Source organism: Grammomys surdaster, unplaced genomic scaffold (assembly GCF_004785775.1).
Source record: "Grammomys surdaster isolate TR1022 unplaced genomic scaffold, NIH_TR_1.0 199, whole genome shotgun sequence".
Lineage (NCBI taxonomy): Eukaryota > Metazoa > Chordata > Mammalia > Rodentia > Muridae > Grammomys > Grammomys surdaster.
The window spans coordinates 4,774,682-4,793,168 of NW_021604644.1; the positions used below are offsets into that span (position 1 = coordinate 4,774,682).

General features: G+C 48.1%; 1 non-coding gene across 1 annotated transcript; it reads left to right on the top strand.

The window, feature by feature from the left end:
- The first annotated feature begins 16,011 nt into the window (after window positions 1–16,011).
- On the top strand, window positions 16,012–16,140 carry LOC114623622. The gene has a single exon (XR_003711794.1). It is a non-coding gene; the product is annotated as a small nucleolar RNA SNORA17 (small nucleolar RNA).
- Window positions 16,141–18,487: the final 2,347 nt, after the last annotated feature.

Sequence of the window (18,487 nt, forward strand, 5' to 3'; positions counted from 1 at the left end):
GCTGTCTAATGCAAAAGAAAGTTTGAATGAGAATCACAGTTACTGGGAAGATAGGTTAGGTCTCCAGGATGCTGATCCAAGGTAAGGAAGGACATTTACCTCAGTATCTTATCTGGACGAGCGCTATGCTGGAGGATCCTGAGGTGGGGAGCGGTTTGCCCAGATGCCCTCTCCCATGGGGGTGTGAATGCAGTGCTTTCCCAGCTCGTGCTCAACATCCCTCTGAGTCACTTATGTGTGAAACAATGCTTACCAACTCATCCTCCCTCAGCCAGTCCCAGAGCTCCTAAAGACAGAGCCGGCCAAGTCTCCTCTGCCTCTCCCCAGTCCAGCCTCGTTGCACACCCCCGCACACCCCCCCCTCATGTAGACAGCAGCTGTTTAATAAGAATCTGAAGGATGGGGGCTGAAGAGATGGCTCAGTCAGTAAAGCTTGTTTTATAAGCATGAGGACCATAACTTGACCCCCAGAACCTATATAAAACACAGGGCAGAGCGGTGCACGCGCTTGTAATTCAAGCACTGATGAGATCAGATGCGGATTCCAGGACGACTAGGAGGGCCTATTTGGTGGAGTTCAAAGACCAATGAGAGAATCTAGCAAACAAAAAATGGAAAGGGCCTGAGGGGCCAACACTGAAGGTTGTCCTCTGACCGCCACACACACATGCATGCACACCTACCCACACACACATAAGGAATTCACAGATCAGCTCTAGGATGATTTGCCCGATTTTGAAGCTCCCTTCCCACTCTGGGACCATTTCTCTCTGGATTTAACTCTGAAATCTGACTTCATAGCTGAATAAATGCAAAGATCCCAACACACATGCACACACATACATACACACATGTACATAAGCACATACATACACACATGCATATATACATGTACATAATATACACACATACACATTCACACATGCACATTCACACACAAATACATGCACGCACATTCACACACAAACACACACTTGGAAGGCCCGTGGTCACCAGAGTTTCAGCTTCTAGTCCAGAAGGACTATAGTCAAGGCTGTTTCTAGCCTCCTGTAAGAAACACATCTCTGCCTAAAAACCACCAAGGGACATCGAGGGCCAATGCACCGTCAGATCCAACCGAATCCTCAATCCCTGAGCACTGGAGGCTGTCAGCGCCTCATCTGCTGTCACATAGAGTTCCCAGGAGCCACGCCCAGGGCCTGGCACACAGGAAGTGCTTGACTGAGCCCACTAAGTGAATAAAGAAATTCACAGAAGGAAATTTATCCAGTGAGGGAGAAACAGCAGCATTTGCTGAACAATACTCTGTGATAAACTGTGTATGTGTTTGGGGGTGGGGTGGGTTACCTCAGATTAATACCTAGACAACATCCTCAGGAAGAGGTAGATGATCCAACCTAAGCTTAGAGAGGGAGGTGACAGGTCCATTTTCCTATCCAACCCCAGAGAGCCACCTGCTCTCCTCAGGGTCTACACAGAGTGAGTCACGAGAGCAGAATTCTCTCTAACTCAACATTTCACCCCCTCAGTGCTCAACACTGTGCCTGGCTTAAAAAGAGATGCCCAGTTGTCTTCTGAGGCTGTGGTTGAAGCCACAATAATGTCCTCTGGGTTACAACTTGAGACTTTTCCCTATGATAGTGAAGGGAGACAGAGCAGGAAAGTTCCAGACTTGGTGGCCAGGACCAGAAGGCATCACAAGCTCCCTACGGATGACTCTGGCCTCTCCCACAGTGGTCCTACTAGGCAGGGTGCCCACAGTGGCCACGTCACCCTAGGTGACTGGCAAAGAGCTAGCAGCCAGAGCCCCCAGGCCAAGCAAACCCCAAAGTCCCCAAACTTTCTACTTCCATAAAGTGCTCTGATCTTGTCAAATTGCTACCAGAGGAGTCATAGCTGAGTGAGCACTTGCCAGGTTCCTGCAGCTCTCCTGAGAGCTGTCACCATCCTCATCCATCATAATTGAAGCAATCCACCTGCTCCGAGTCCATCTCTCAACTGTAATGATGGCTGGGGTGCGGAAGATGTGTCTCGTCATCACCTTGACTTCTTTTCCCTGGAGAGCACAAAGATCAGAAGGGATCCTGGAGCAGGTGAAGGTGATGTAGCACAAGGCTTGACCTCCTCACCATGGCCATCTGCCAACTTCTAGCTGCTTTCTCCATCAGGACCAAAGCAAGCTGGAGGCTCCCTTCATTCCCAAACAGGTGTCGGCACCTGCCTGTCGCTTCAGTTCTGCAGAAAGGTGGGATCCGGGAGGGATAGGGTGGGGTGGGGTCGGGGAGGATGCTCTAGAGGGCTGGTTTCCATGATACCTGGATCTGAAACTACCCTGAGACACACACTTGGACATGTCCCCCTCTCAGTCTGTATCTCGTCCCCACTAGCCTTGGTCCTGATTATCTGAGAGGAGACTTGCTTATCACTGGTTTCCTGATCTTGGGTTCATGGACTAAGACAGAGAGCATAGATACCAGCGGAGGAAGATAGATAGGCCTCAAGGTGCCCTGTTTCTAGGACTCTGGCCTGGCCCAGGCAGCAGCAGCATCTTCTTCGACAGGATGCTCTCTGCTTGTTCACAGAGCTCTTGCTCAGAAGGTGCCAACATCCTCATCTACACACAGGACACACACCAAGGAGCTTGCACCGGCATTCAAGGCTTTAGGCAATGTGGTGCCAAAGAAACAGGTAGCCTAAGGAACTGCAGGGACCCCTAGGAGAATCAGAGATCACTCTGTTTGAAAAATAATGTATTTCTTAACCATGTGACGTACCCCAGAATACTAAAAGATGTCAAGAGAAGAATGAGCTTCCTGCCTGCCAGGCCTGTGCTCCTGGCCCTCTCTCTGTAGCCTCAACTGTTTGCTCTCCTCCTCTGTTTCCCGGAGGACCCCCCACCCTGCTGTCCTCGGCTCAACAACCCATTTCCTGAGCACCTACTCTGTGCCTGGGTTGGAGATAACTCAAACCTGGTCCCAGCAGGACTCCCCCAACATTCTTTCCAGCACCACGCCATCCCTTTTTCTGCAGGCATCCTGTTCCCTGTCTTCTTAGCCTGAGACTCTTCTCGACCATTCTAACCAAGTCTCTTCAAGGTGCAGTACCACCATGAAGACGCTCTTCTCTCACTTCCCCAGTGCTCACTCAGGTCCTAATTTCCTTCTGCTGGTGTCCTGGAAGCCAATGTACTTGCATCATTTTCCCCAGTAGCCGACCGTGGATGGGAGTTACAACAGCTTCCCAGCACCCAACCCTGAGTGTTACCCATATTTTAGGCATAATTTCAAAATAGTAGTTCTTCATGCCTTTGTATAAGTCTATGCTTTTAAAAGCATATTTCTATGAATTACTTGAGATTGCTGTTAAATTTCTTCTCCTGTGATCTTTGACTAAATATCATCCCCAGTTGGTGGATGAAGAAACTGAGGTTGAATTTCCACTTCCTTGCTATCCCCCCACCACCACCTCTGCATTACCTGGGCATTGCTAGAAATGTTTGAGGAACAAGGTAGGAAAGGTTGCCTGATAGCTGTAGCCTGACAAATATTATTGTTAGTTGCTTGTCTTGATTTTTTAAAAGATTTATCTATTTTATGCATGTGAATACACTGTCACTCTCTTCAGACACACCAGATGAGGGCATTGGATCCTATTACAGCAACTATGTGGTTGCTGGGAACTGAACTCGGGACCTCTGGAAGAGCAGTCAGTGCTCTTAACCACTGAGCCATCTCTCCAGCCCCTGTTTAAATTTTTTAAGAGAAAGAAAGATGACCTGAACTAGTAGAGAGCTTTGACCTTGACACTCACCCAGGCAAGACTGATGAAGGTGAGCAGGAAGAGGTGGGGGCAGTGGGGATGGCAGGGCCCAGGCCGAGAGCCCAGGACCCATATTTCCCATGTCAAATCTTGGGGATGTCGTTAACCACAAGGCCTGTGGCCAGGAACTCAAAGTTAACATATGTTCTGTTGAATTTGGTTTCTGCGAATCCTCTGGATTCTTCCCCTGGTAGTCGGCTAGACGTTCTCTGCTTGTCTTGGTAGGCTTTGTTTATCTATCTGTTGTGTTTCATAGAATGGTGCTATAATGTGGTGGGAGGGTGCATCTCAGTGGGCCTGGCCAAGGTGCTCCCCTGAGGACTCATCACCCTGAGACAGGCCTGGTACAAAAGGGAGTTTATTGGGGGACACTGAGAAGGACAGAAAGAGAGAAGAGAGAGAGGAAGAGAGGAAGAGGCCAGCTGGGAATACAAGAGAGAGAGAGAGAGAGAGAGAGAGAGAGAGAGAGAGAGAGAGAGAGAGAGAGAGGTAACATACATAGGACTCTTGGCTTTTTACATGGCGGGGCAGAGACACAAGCTGTTGCTAGATAGCTGTTGGGCAAAGCCTAGATAAATTGTCAACACTATCTATCATCTATCTATCTGTCTATCTATCTATCGTCTATCTATGTTTTTCTCTGTGTGTGTATCTGTCTGTTTCTCTGCCTCTCTGTGTGTCTGTCTCTCTCTGTCTTTCTGTCTCTCTGTCTCTCTGTCTCTCTGTCTCTCTCTCTCTGTCTCTCTCTCTCTCTCTCTGTGTGTGTGTGTGTGTGTGTGTGTGTGTGTGTGAAATCTTCCATTACCTAGTGCAATCCACCCCATCCTGGGGCTCAGGTCCTGTTTCTTAATGATGATTGATGGCTTTGAAGACGCAGTAAATCGATAGGGTCTGAATTCCTAAACTCTTGACAAGAGCTGAAGGGAATACACATCTCAATGCCTGCCCTCACTCTCCGGCCTCCTCAGTGTGCACATCAACCAGAGATAGAGCCTTGTGAGTCATTCAAAGAGATGGTTTTCCAGTTGGTATGCAGCAGGGTCCGTGGCTACTTCGTTCATTCCGCCAGCACTGAGCCATGGTGTCTGCACAGGCTTGCACTTGGTGCTAGGGTAGGGGCAGGAAGGAAGGAAAGAGGAAAGCTTGGCTCCTGCTCGTGAGCTTAGTCTACTGAAGAGAGTAAGACCATACAAAACGGCCTCTACAGGGAGGACCAGGCATCTGGACCAGCCATCCTTAGCTATCCTGCCCTCCTGTGTCCTCAGAATAGTCCCATAAGGAACATGTCATCACAGAGGCTGAAGTCCCAGATGAGGTCACCTGGCCAAGATACAGAGCTTAAGAGTGAAGGAGGTAGGGTGGAGACATACTCTTTACCTGAACTCAAGGCCATCGACAGAGATGCCACCAAAGAACACTGGGCTTGTGAGCCAGCTCTCCAACCAGAAAACAGGATTTTAAAAGGAGCATGTGCAAGTCTTACGCTCAACACAAACCAGACTCCACAGATATTATGTGTTGTGGGGGAAGGGGGACACGCACACTTTTTGTTGTTTGTTTAGTTCTTGGGTTTTTTTTTTAAGAGAAAGAACATAAAGCTGGGTGTTGGATGGAGGAAGGAATCTTGAAGAGAATGTGATCTAAAATATTGTATAATTATTTTTTTTTAAGTGGAACAGCCATTCTAGATTGACCCTGTAACAGAAGTTCAGGAGAAAGGAAGGTATTTGCATGGAGCAGATGCGTTAAAGAGAGGCTCCAACAGAGGATGCATCTGGGTCAAATGAGGCGGGAATAGGGGACTGGCCACCAAGGGTAAGTTTCTGTTCAGGAGAGGGTCCTTGGACAGAATAACGTGGAGGCTGCATCTGCAGCGTGCGAGCCCAGTACGAGACCAACGAGGATTTGGCCTGGGTCCCCTGGTCACAGGCAGCCAGCGGCTGCAGGCCGGTGCCCGCGTCCCGCTGAGCGCTGCGGAGGTCAGGAGGCGTCTGCGGGGCGGGCGGCCACGATGCCCCGACAGGTAAGTGATTGGATTAAGAGACCCGGCTGACAGGATGTCCGTTCAGCCGCTGAGGCTAATCAACTTCCCCATCCTGTCTGCTAATAAATCCTGCTCCGGGGACCACTCGCCTGATGATGGCTCCTCGGGGACCGCCGCCGACTTCTCCCGGAGCACTCGCTCGCAGTCTATTAAGGAGGCAGCGCGCGCCTGTCAGGTCCTCAGTCCCGCAGCGGCTCCGAGGTGCCCATCACCCAGGTGCGGCCGCCGCCAGTCCCATTGTTCCCACCGCGGGGGTGACAGCCCGGCCCGGGGTCCCTCGCCTCGGGGGGTCCCGGGCCCCTCCGGGCGGCGGCCTCGCGGATCCCGCTCTCCGCCCTCGGAGCTGCTACCCGCTCAGGCCCGGGCTCCGCGCATCAATTAAAAAGTGGCAGTTGCTGGATCTATAATATCTGTGGGGAAGATGTATAAATAAATTAAAGCTTTAATTATTTTCTTGCATTCGCAGCAGCTCCGAGAGGTAGCCGGCGCTGAACTGTTGAGGAAGCTGCAGTTGGCTTGACTCTCACCTCCCCCACTCCCCAAAACGAGCGGGGTGTGGGGGTGGGGAGCTGGAGAAACAAACAATTTCCTTTGTTGCTCAATATAAAAAGTACAAACCTTTTGACCTGAAGTCCCAGCTGCTTCTAAAACAATATGCTCCCCACTTGAGTAACACACACACACACACACACACACACACTGCTGTGAGTGGTATCTATAGACAGAGTTCAATCCCATATTTTCATCTTATCTGGAAGAACCTCCAAGGGCGTTATTAAACATGTGAAATATGCCAGAAATATCCAAGCAATCCCATCTGGCCCTGGGAAGGAGGAGGAACGTACTGGGAAGTAATAAAGTGTGTTTATTTTTTAATTTTGATGACATGTGTTACATCATTAAAAAGGACAATTATTTTTAAAATTCAGCCAGCATGCTTCAGTGATTCAAAAGGTTTGCCACTATGGAATCCATCAGAAACTCCCTCCAAAAGCTCAGCTTGGTCCATCCTCAAGGCTGAGTTGCATTTTTAAATATCCTAACATGGACATGATTGTGAGTCTTAAAATAATAAATAAATAAAAATCCCTCATCTCAAGGAGCAGAAAGGGCAATAAAGTTACAGAATCACCTGTCCTCTGATCTCCAAGTTCAGGGGCTCTTAAGCTCTGACTGAAATTTGAAAGCCAGGTGGAATTTGAAGAGAATTCAAAATGGCCCTGCCTTTGCCAACAAGCCAGTTTCTTCAAAGCAAAATACCATCATTCCTCTATGAGAAGCGCTGTTGTGCTCCAGAGTGTGGGTGACTCCTCTGTGCTGAGCAGATCTTCTCAGCCTGTGCTACCCCTTCCAGTGAGAAAAGCAGCCAGAATTACCAAGCATAACACCCAACAGCCCGCTCTGAACACAGCCTCACCGGGCTCTCTGTGTCTGTTTTCAACACACATCAAATGGCCAGGGAATGAAAAGCAGGGCCCCTGCTCAATTCCTGGTGTCTATAGGAATGTAATCCTAGCATACAAGTATTATGTGAAGATTTCTCTCAAGGATAGTCATCGAAATGCTGTTGGTCATTTCTCAAGCCAAGAGTCCAAGGTCAGAGTTTGCATATTGATCAGTGGAACAAAAACATATCAGGAGGGCTGGAGAGATGGCTTAGTGGTTAAAAGCACTGGCTGTTCTAGAGGTCCTGAGTTCAATTCCCAGCAACCACATGGTGGCTCACAACCATCTGTATGGGATCTGATGCCCTCTTCTGGTGTGTCTAAAGATAGCTTCAGTGTATTCATATACATAAGTAAATAAAATCTTTTTAAAAATTCATCAGGAATACCAGAATGCCCAATAAGAGGTGGCTGCCTACATTCCTGTACCTTCTGGACTACCATGTGGCTATTGGAAACGATACTGCAGACTTGTATTTAGTAGAACAGAAAGAAAATTATAACTATTATATTTAAATATATTATATACTAACATATATTATAATTAAAATAATTCACACAGCCTGTAAAAATAAAAAATGCATGTGCAGAGACAGTGATAGACCTCAAGACATTAAGAAGGACTCACCCTTGACATTAGAATTGGTCATGATTTTTATTTTCTCGTTTTTTGCTTATCTGTAAGTACACATAGGTCCAGCTTCTCTTCCTAATTCCTCAAAGAGGGCATTATAAAAACAACAGGTTTATTGTGGCTCACACTTCTGGTCCAGAGCTGAGGGGCAGAAGCTGGTGATAACTTTCTTGCCCTGAGAGTCCTAGGTTGGCTCAGGTATGTGACAAGGGACAGGGAGTATGAACATGTGTATATGAATGTGCCCTGTGGTCTCTTCTCATGAAGACAGCAGTGTTCAACCTCTGGCTACCCCGGGCATAAGTTACTTTCTCATCACTGTAAACAAATATCTGTCAGAATAACCAAATGGAATATTTATCTTTAGTCACTGTTTCAGACAGTTTGGACCCCCAGGATGGGAAGGCATGGCAGAACATAGCAGGTCTCACGACAACAGTCTCGAAGCAGAGAGCCGGGAAGTGGTCAAGAATCATCTACCCTCAGCCATCCCTTCACAGTGGCCCACTGTTTCCAGGGAGGCTCCATCTCCCAGTGTTTCCAAATTAAGGCCACCAGCTAGGGACCAAGCACACAAATCATGAGTAGTGGGTGGGATTTTCAGACTCAAACCACAAGACCCCATTCATGTCAAGCTACATCCTAATGTCCTCACCTTTAACCACTGTAGCCGGGTCTTTTCCGTACCTTTCCTATCTCACAAAGAGAGCTGAACTCCACTATGAGGATTTTTTTTGGGGGGAGGGTGCAGGTTCAACCCATAGCAAAGTATTTATGACCTTAAAAAAAAAATCCTAGCATACAGGAGGCAGAGGCAAGGGGATCTCTGTGCATTCCGGGCCAGCAAGGATAGGCCAGTAAAATCCTCAAATAAGTAAATAAGTGCACTATTAGTACACCAGTAAACATAAGCAGCAAATAAATTTCTAAAGCATCAAGTGTGGGTCCAGGGTCGACCCTGATGATAACCTGTGCTGATGAGTGCAAACTTCCTTAGTCCCCACTAAGCCTCGTCTTTAGTCCTTTGTGGCTGTTTATAGGCATAAGTAATAGAGACAGGATCGTGCCCAGGGGGTTACGTTAGAGAGGCAAGATGAGTAGCAGCATATTCAGGGATATGGTGTCACCTGAGGACAAGCTGGCATCAGGGTGTAGCTCCAGAGAAAAGTCAATGACTAGTCCCATCAATCCGGATCCACCCGGCACCAACCAGCCTCGGAGACTTCTGGCTCACTGTGGTAGGCTTATGCTCTCGGATGGCAATGGTCTTCCTCTCGTGTGTCCTTAGAGCTTTTGCTCTTCTTAAAAAATTATTTGTTTTTATTATTTTAAATTATGTGTATGTATGTCTCTGTGTGGGTATGTGCACATGAGTATAGGTGTCTACAGAATCCAGAAGAGTATGTCAGATCTCCCGAAGCTGGAATTACTGGCAGTTGTGAGCTGCCTGCTGTGGTGCTGGGATCTGAACTCTGGTCCCCTGAAAGAGCAGTAGGTGCTGTTAACCACCAAGCCATCTCTCCAGCCTACAGCCTTTGTTTTTTCATCACTCAAACTACAACCCAGATAATGAGGTAATTTCAGCACAACCAAACTAGTGGGGCAAGGAGAAGAAAAGAGAGAGAAAGGGACAAGAGATTTGAAAGCAGCATTCCCTGTGGTTGGTCCCGGCCTCATGTCCACCCCCACAGGATATTAAAAACTGACTGGGCTGAAGAAAAGAACGAAGATGAAGGTCAGATGCTGCAGGGGTCCCTGAGAAAGGCCCTGAACTCTGCTCTCAGGCTGAGTGGGGCTCACAGCGATAGCAAAGGCTTGGCTGGATTTGGAGAATCTGAAAGTGGGAGAGACCTGAGTCTTCCCTAGGGACACACACAAGCTTGACACGCCCGTGGACAGAGGCATTATGGGAGGGATAGAACAGAAATAGCCACAATGGGTAGAGAACACCATGGCGCTTCAGGATAAGAGAAATGATGGCTTTTTTGAATCCCTTACAGTCAGGGTAGCTAAGATTTTTGTTATTTCTTCAGTAATATCTGCTAGAACGCATGGCAGACATAACCTGTAGGCGCTAGTCCTGAAGGCCTGTAGGATTGGCTCAGAGCAGCCATGGGATAGGTATCTCCTGAGATAGAGCTTCTTACACTTTTTCCATCTGTGACCCCTTTCACCCAAGAAGTGGTGTGCAAATTCAGAAACCTAGGTATATAAAATAGGTATATAAATCAAACATTTACTGATAACAAATTAGAAAGAAATGTTTTAAAGCAATTCCCTGGTACATATAATTTTACCATTTGTTAAAGACAAAAGCAAATTTACATACTAATGAGACGAGTATGCTTATTTTTTTAACAGAAAGAATTAAATCCTGGCTGAATACTTGATATTGTAGGACATAATGCATCACTAACATTTTTCAGAGTTGATTAGTATTTTGATTTCATAATTGTAAGTATTGAGAATGCTGCTTTGCATAAATATGTAATGCAAAATGGCAGAAATATGCTTAGGGCAATTTCAGAAATTGTTGGAAATTCTGTCCTAATCCCAAGCCAAAATTCATGTCATGATCTTTATGAGACGCAAGTCAGGAACTCAAACGGCGACATTTTAGAGTCAACCACCCTAAGACAGCACAATGGAAAGGTCTACAACTTGACACTTAAAGCTGAGGAACGGCAGGCGTCTTTGTTTTCCATAATTAAGCCATTACGTTTCTCTGAGTGTAAAGAACTGCCTTTCCTAACATATGACAGTCTCAGATAGAAGCCCCAGGATTTCACACAGCGTTGGTGGGAGCGTTACACAGTATGAATGCATGTGCAGTGTAAGATACTCATGTTGTATGTTAAGGACCAAGATTGTAGCGATGTTCTGCAGACCAACACAGATAAGCACCAGCAGATATCCCCCACCCCACATATGATGACAGTTTAAAAACTGGAACATAGGCAACCCAGCTCTATAGATGTGGCACCGGGGGACCTCACACACACCCAAAACTGAGGTGCAACCTGTCAGTTGAAGAGAGAGATGAAAGCCCCCTAGCTGCTCAGATCACCTGCAGTTCCCTGAAATGACCTTCCTGCTTTGCCTTCTGGTAGCCACAGAGAAGCCAGGAGTTGATTATGGTCACACAGAAAGCCAAACAGAACCAGATATCAGTCCCAGTTTTTCCAATACCCTGTCCCCCAATCCCACCTCCAGCATTGTAAATGGCCACAGGACAGAATCAGATGGAGGGCTGAGACATCCCTGGGGCATGTGGCTGTGTGTGGCAGGTGACTCCTCCAGCCCCTGTTGGAGGGATCCAACTTCTCCTGTGCCCACTGTGTCAGCTCATCTCCAGCCACAGCAGTCTGCTAATAATTGCACTGTCCCCACAGCCATCAGTGCTAACCACCCACACAGCCTTCCAGTGCCTGATTTATCAGGATGGAGGGCACGCTCTTAAAGGGTCACAGCCCACCATGGATCTCTGGCTCCTTTAGCATTAAGTGATAGAACATATTTTCTCTGCTAACTCCACTGAATGTTCCAGGATAGATTATTTTAAAAATTAAAACTAAATTGAAACAAGGCAGGCGCGAGTTTTTCTCCCAAAGAATCATGGGCAAGTGTCATCTATCAGCATGACACAGCAGAAGTGTTTGAGGGCTGACTCCAAAGCCCGGAATGTATTTGGCTGTGTGACCTTGGGCGAGATGCTTCTCAGCTTCCTCACTAACCAGGTCTCTTCCTGGTACACAAGATGGTTTTGTCAAGTCTGTCAACAACTGCCAATGGACATGGCAGAATTTCCTCAGGGAAGATGTGGCAGAGTCACATGGCCTGCTGACACACAGAATCACGTGGCCTGCTGACGCAGAAAAATGTTTCAAATCCCTCGTGTTCTTAGAAATACAGATCAAAACATTTGAGGACAAACTGTGGAAGGCTCCAAGAGGGTCGAAGCCAGTGTTGGTGGATGTAGAGAGTTACAGGGACTCCCTAACTCTGTTGCTGAGGATGCAGTCTGACCACCCCGACAGAGGATGGATTTCTGTCAAAAATAAGCTTGCCTTTTGCCACAGCAGTATCACACCTTGGAGCTGCCTAGAGAAAACAAGTGACTAAACAAAGACTAGCCAGTCAGTGGTGGCACACACCTTTAATCCCAGAACTCGGGAGGCAGAAGCAGGCAGATCTCTCAATTTGAAGACAGCCTGATCTACAGAGTGAGTTCCAAGACAGCCAAGGCTATTCAGGGAGGAGGAGGAGGAAGAGGAGGAGGAGGAGGAGGAGGAGGAGGAGGAGGAGGAGGAGGAGGAAGACAGAAGACAGAAGAAGAAAGTGAGAAAATTAAGAACCGGAACCTGACTCTGCTGGCAGCAGTTTTTAAAGAAAAAAGGGAGAGGGGTGTCAAGAAAAGAAGGGGAGGGGGTATGTGGTCCTTAGGGATTGGCTGAAGCATGATGTTTGATAAAATATTGTTCATCTGGTTAAAGGTTTCATGAAACTATTAGTGATACAAAGTATTCATTATTGGTTTCCTTAAAAGCAGGTTATAACAAACAGTATGCAGAAAGAAATATACTAAAATACTGACAATGGGCAACTTTAGTTCTGTGCATATGTATCATCCACATGTCCTGTAGTGGCCAAGACATCCTCACTTTTAACACAAAAGTGTTGTAGGAATAATCACTATTTTTTCTCTGTCCCTCCAGGGTGCATAGGAGAATTTGAGTGGACGTCCCTACTTCATCTCCATGTCCCCACTAATAGTTTGTGTCTTTCTGCAAGTCCTAGCTGAGCACGTGTCTTGGTGTTACTTATGTCTGTCTCCATATCTCCCTATGCCCCAAGAAGTCATTGCAGAGGGTAAGGAGTCCCTGTGTCTTGCCATCATGGCTGTAGAGGGGAATAGACAGAACGGGTCTCTGCAAGACTCGTATTCACATCACCTTTGATGTAGGCTGAAAAAGCCTTAAAATATCAAGTCCTCACCTCTGTAAGTCTTGCCTTAGCAAAATAGCCTTTGTAGGGATAATCAAAATGAAGTAAGGATTCTGAGGTGGCGATGCCTCATTTCTTTGGGGTGGATGGGTTCAATGACAGTCACAATGTTCTCACAAGAGAGAAGGGAGATGTTTATCATAGAAATATCATGGCAATATGACCACAGAGGTACAAGTTGAAAGGAAGGAAACTTGATCTTTGCATGCTGGCAGGCACCAAAGCTGGCAGGGGAGGGAAGGCTTTCCCTGGAGTCTTATATTTCTAACCAATAGAACCAATTCCATGTTTCTGGCCTCTCAGGCTGTAAGAGAATACACCACTGTTGTCTGAAGCCACCAGGTATCGGTGGTTCACCTCAGCAGCCCCGGGATATGGGTGCACATGCCCTGTTGAAGCCTGTGTGAAAGCTGCATAAACAAGACAAAGCTTCCAGTTAAACGATCATGAAAGAGGCTCATTCCTTCCTTGATCATTTGACAGAGAGCATCAGCTGCTTCAATGCCAGAGCCACCACAGGGTTCAGCAAAAGTTCAATGTCCGTTCAAGGTCTGGAGCAGGGTCCAACCCCTCCCCAGACCCTCTGTCTGGCCCAGTTTAGCTGTAGTCTATATAGTGAGACCTGTGTTTAGCTTTGGGGGGAAACACTGATTCTTTTTTTTTTTTTAAAAATGGTTTTAGCATAACACAGTTTTAAGAAGTTAGCAGAATGAGTTGTGAAAACGCTGGGCTAGTCCAACAGCTTCTTGTTCAGGCGGAAAAACCAAAGCCCAGGGAGGGCAAGGGACTCACTCATAGTCATATTACCAATCAGCAGCTGAGAGGAGGCAAGAGTACAGACCCTTTAGCTCCATTCACACAGATGCACACCTACTGTGAGATTCCTGGCACTCCCACAGAGTCATTGTCTTAGGCTTTGCTGTGGCTACCTTAACAAATTGCCACAAACTGCATGGCTCAAAACAACTGAATCATACTGCCCCACTGTTCCGGATGTCTGGCCAGGTTATTTTAACTCCTCTGGAGGAAGATTCTGCTTGCCAGCCCCACTTCCGGTGGTTCCTGGCATTATCTGATACTTCCATTCCAGTGTCTACCTTCATCTTCCCATGGGTTTCACGTGGGTTTCTGTAGCCCTCTTTCTCAGAAGGATGCCATTAATGGAACGTCCAGTATGGCATCATCTTATTGAATTACATCTGCGAAGATCCCATGTCACATTAACATATTCTAGATGGACAATTTGGGTGGGGGAAGGGTGACACTATTCAACCAAGTACATACAGATTTTGAACCTTTCTCCAAACAAATGGGTAACAGTGGATTGAAAGGTCCATTAGGATTCAAATGACTAAACATCCAGGTTTCTCCATGACTCTTTGCACTCTACGGTTGAAAAAAAATGGCCAATTCTTCTGCTCCTTATAGTCCATTATTCTGGTCAGTTTTTTGTCACTTGAACACAAACTTATTTTAGGGAAAAAGAGTGGCAGTTGAGAAACCACCTCCATCAGATTGGGGCACAAGGGGGACATTTTCTTGACTAGTTATTGATGAGGAAGCACCTGGCCCACTGTTGGTGGTGCCATCCCTGTGCGGGTAGTCCTGAGTCCTGTCATATATAAATAGTAAGTCAGTAGGCACCATTCCTCCATGGCTTCTGCTTCAGTTCCTGTCTCCAGGTTCCCAACTTGAGTTTCTTCACCAGTTTCTCAGTGATGGACTGTGCTCATACCATGTAAGACAAACAAACCCTTTCATTTCCAAGTTTCTTTTGATCATGGTGTATTTATTTCAGCAACAGAAAGAGAACTAAAACACCTGTGCTCTCCTGACTGACAAACCCACCAGCCCCCAACAGCTGTGCAACAGCGGAGGGACTTAGGAACTGTGATGATCTGAATATGCTTGGCCCGAGGGAAGTGGCACAATCAGTAAAGATGTGGCCTTGTTGGAATAGGTGTGACCTTGTTGGAGGAAGTCATTGTGTAGGTGGGCTTTGAGGGCTCTCCCAGTGCTCAAGCTCCGCCCGGTGCACAAGAAGTCCTCTTTCTGCTTGCCTTTGGCTGAAGATATAGAACTCTCAGCTCTGTCTCCAGCACCATGTCTGTCTGAATGCTGCCATGTTTTCTGCCTTGATGATAATGGACCGAACCTCTAAAACTGTAAGCCAGGCCCAATTAGATGTTGTCCTTTATAAGAGTCGTGTGGTCATGGTGTCTCTTCACAGCAATGGATACCCTAAGGCAGGAACACAGACTGAACAAGTAAGCTCACTATGGCACTCAGGAGCACAGCCCAAAGTGCAAACCCAGGGAATTAGTGTCCCTACAGGGTCTGGGACAGTCCGAGATGGGTCTTCAGATTCAAGGCTGGCTTTCGGCTGCCAGCCAGCAGGGGGCAGAGTGGTCTCGAGGAAAGAGTGCTCCAAGTGTGGGAAGCGGGTTTTTCCCCCCTTGCCAGGACTGTGTGGAAACTGCTAGTCTGAGTCCTCTTTGTCTAGGGAAATTCTAGCTCTGCTAACATCCCAAGAGCTGAAGATGAAGAAGAGCTATTCAAGACTCCTGCTGATTACAATGTCTCCTTCAACTTAGGGATGTCAGTTCCAGAAAGCACCCCAGGATATGTGGGGTGTTCCCTATGGTGTTGTATATAGGAAAGAATTCAAACATGAAACCTGGAAACCCATACAGGACTAGATTAACAAATGATTAAACACCAGTTAATGGACTATTGTGCAATTGCTAAAATTTTAGTATTTATAAATATTATAAAGAAAATAATCGAGCCGGACAGTGGTGGCACACACCTTTAATTCCAGCACTTGGGAGGCAGAGGCAGGTGGATTTCTGAGTTTGAGGCCAGCCTGGTCTACAGAGTGAGTTCCAGGACAGCCAGGGCTACACAGAGAAACCCTGTCTCGAAAAACCAAAAAAGAAAGAAAGAAGGAAAGAAAGAGAGAGAGAGAGAGAGAGAGAGAGAGAGAAGGAAGGAGGGAAGGAGGGAGGAAGGGATGGAGGGAGGGAGAGAGAGAGGGGGGGGGAAGAGAGAGAGAAGATAATCGTCCTGCCCCTAGAGGCATTGCAGGTGTGGCTGCTGTGTCACATGTGCGTTAGAAGGTGGCAGAGAGGACAGAGGGCATGTCTACACTCTGTTCTGACCTGTGAGTATCTGAATGCTAGTAGCCTAACATAACCTGAAAAAAGCTAGCCTGAGACAACCATCAGTCCTATGCCAGGTCAAGATAAGGAGCTAGCCCGAGATGACCACAAGTACAACACCAGGCAGGCCTGGATGGGCTCCCAGGACAAGGAGCAAGCTGGAGACTAGAAGAACCCTGGTCTGGGACCATGTATCCCCAAGCAAAAGAGAGCCTGAGACAGAGGGCGCTCCAATGGGACTACTTGGGTGGGTCAGGCAAGGAGCAAGCCTGAGACGACTGTGGGGCCCAGATAGAGAGTTAGCCTGTGATGACCACCAATCTGGTGCCTCACAGGTCTCAGGGCAGACAGTACCTGAGATGACCCTTGTCTGGTGCCATAATGCACAGGCAGGGCACAGCACTTCCGAGACCACGCCTGAGATGACCCCAGTCACTCAGAGACCACAGGCACCACTAAGAGGAGCAAGTAAGTGGTGGAGAAATGGAAGAGAAAGAGAAACAGAAGGATGTGGGCACAGTGAACAGAGGCTGAACTGGAGACTCAAGGGTAGTGAGGAACTGTCTGATGTGGGTAGCCAGTGATGCCACCTGGGACCATAGTGGGGGCCTAGCCTGTGCTGCCACAGTCAGGGATCAGTGGCCCTGCAGCAGCAGGGGTCTGCTACCACCAAAGGCCAGGCTAGAGACATATTGATGTCTGAGAGTTATGCAGAACTGGCCCCACCCCTCACCTGGGCATTATGGGAGACCTGGGCCCAGAGTCATGAGATCACAACTGGTCCTGCCCCTCACCAGCTGCAGCACTCAGGAGATGCCCTGCACCATGCCTGTGCAGCACAGTAGAGCTGACCCTAGTGGCAGGAGCACAAGCAAGCTGGCCTCACCACTTGTCTGCCATGGGATAACATGAGCGAGGGAGAGATGCCCGTCACTCATACCTTGCCACTTGTGGCAGACAGGAGAGCTGGCCCTGCCCCTCACCTGCTATAGCACTCAGGAGCTGACCTAGGCAGCACAGTGGAGCTGACCCTCGATGAGGGGGTTGTAAATGAGCCAACCCCAAGGGTTTGGGCATGAGAGAGCCAGCCTTGCCTTTTGTCTGCTGTGCAGTGATGTTGGCAAGGGAGATATCCCCTCCTCTTCCTTTTGCCCTCTGCACTGGATGGGAGATGGGAGAGCTGGCTCCTATGAGGGTCATGAGAGAAGGAGGGCTATCCCTGCCCCTCACCTGCCGCAGCACTGGGGAAAACAGACCCTGAGCCTCACCTGGGCAGCATATCGAGCTGGCCCTGGCTGTGGGAGTTGCAAGTAAGCCAGCCCCAGCCCAAGGGCATGAACACAGGAGAGCTGGCTCTGCCTCTTGTTTGCTGAATGATGTAGACAAGGGAGACAAGACACCCTTCTCCCCTCCTCCATCCCTCACTATTTATGGCAGGCTGGAGAGCTGGTGTAGTCCCATGTAAGGTAGCATGGTTTCTGGTCGAGCACAAGCTAGAAACTGCCGGAGACCTCAGGTGATCCTAGGGAATGGCATCTGTTTTGACATGCTCCCAGACTCCAGGCTCCTGACTCGAGGCCGCAGCCCTCCATAGATTTGTGTCCTTTAGTCACGTAGGACAACACCCCTACTAGCCCCTCCAAAAGTAGAGGATGTGACTGCAGGCCACAGAGCCTCAAGACGGATCTCCATATTAATGAGGTACCTAAAGGCCAGAGGGGCAGAGCCAATTAAGCATTTCTTCCCATGCCCTCCTCCCTGCAAAAAGTATTTAACCTCAGGCCTGCCCTGAGAAAACGTGGTATGGTTTCTCATCTAGTTTCCACCATGACAATAAACATCTTAAGACCATAGACTGTTTTTCTTCTTCAGGATTCGCCATAGGGAACAGTGAAGCAGGCCTTTGTCTACAGAGCTGCTGTCTAATCTCCCACAGAAGACCTCTCTGCATTCCAGCCACAGCGACCACCAACCCAAGCAAGCCAAGTGAGCGGCCACGACCAAACCAAGAACTCCCATCCTAGTGGGGTTAATCCAGTCCATATGCCCTCACTGTGTTCTCTGCCCTTCCACAGTTCCCATAGCCCGACATGGTTGCCCAAGAGCCTGAGAACCAAATGAGCTAGCTCCAGATGCCCCGGAACCTCAGACTGCAACCCCGGAGCTAGGTCCCTGCGGTTTCACATAGCCTGACGCCCACCTGGCACTGGTATGAAAAGAGTACAGTCAAACTTCCTGCACCTCTGTCTCCACAAGTGGCTCTAGCCCCATGGCGGGACAGACACAGGACACACTTTAACCCAACAACTGATCTGGGACCCACACATCAACCCAACAAGCTGGCCCCAGGATCATGAGAGTGGGAAACTGGTCATGTTCC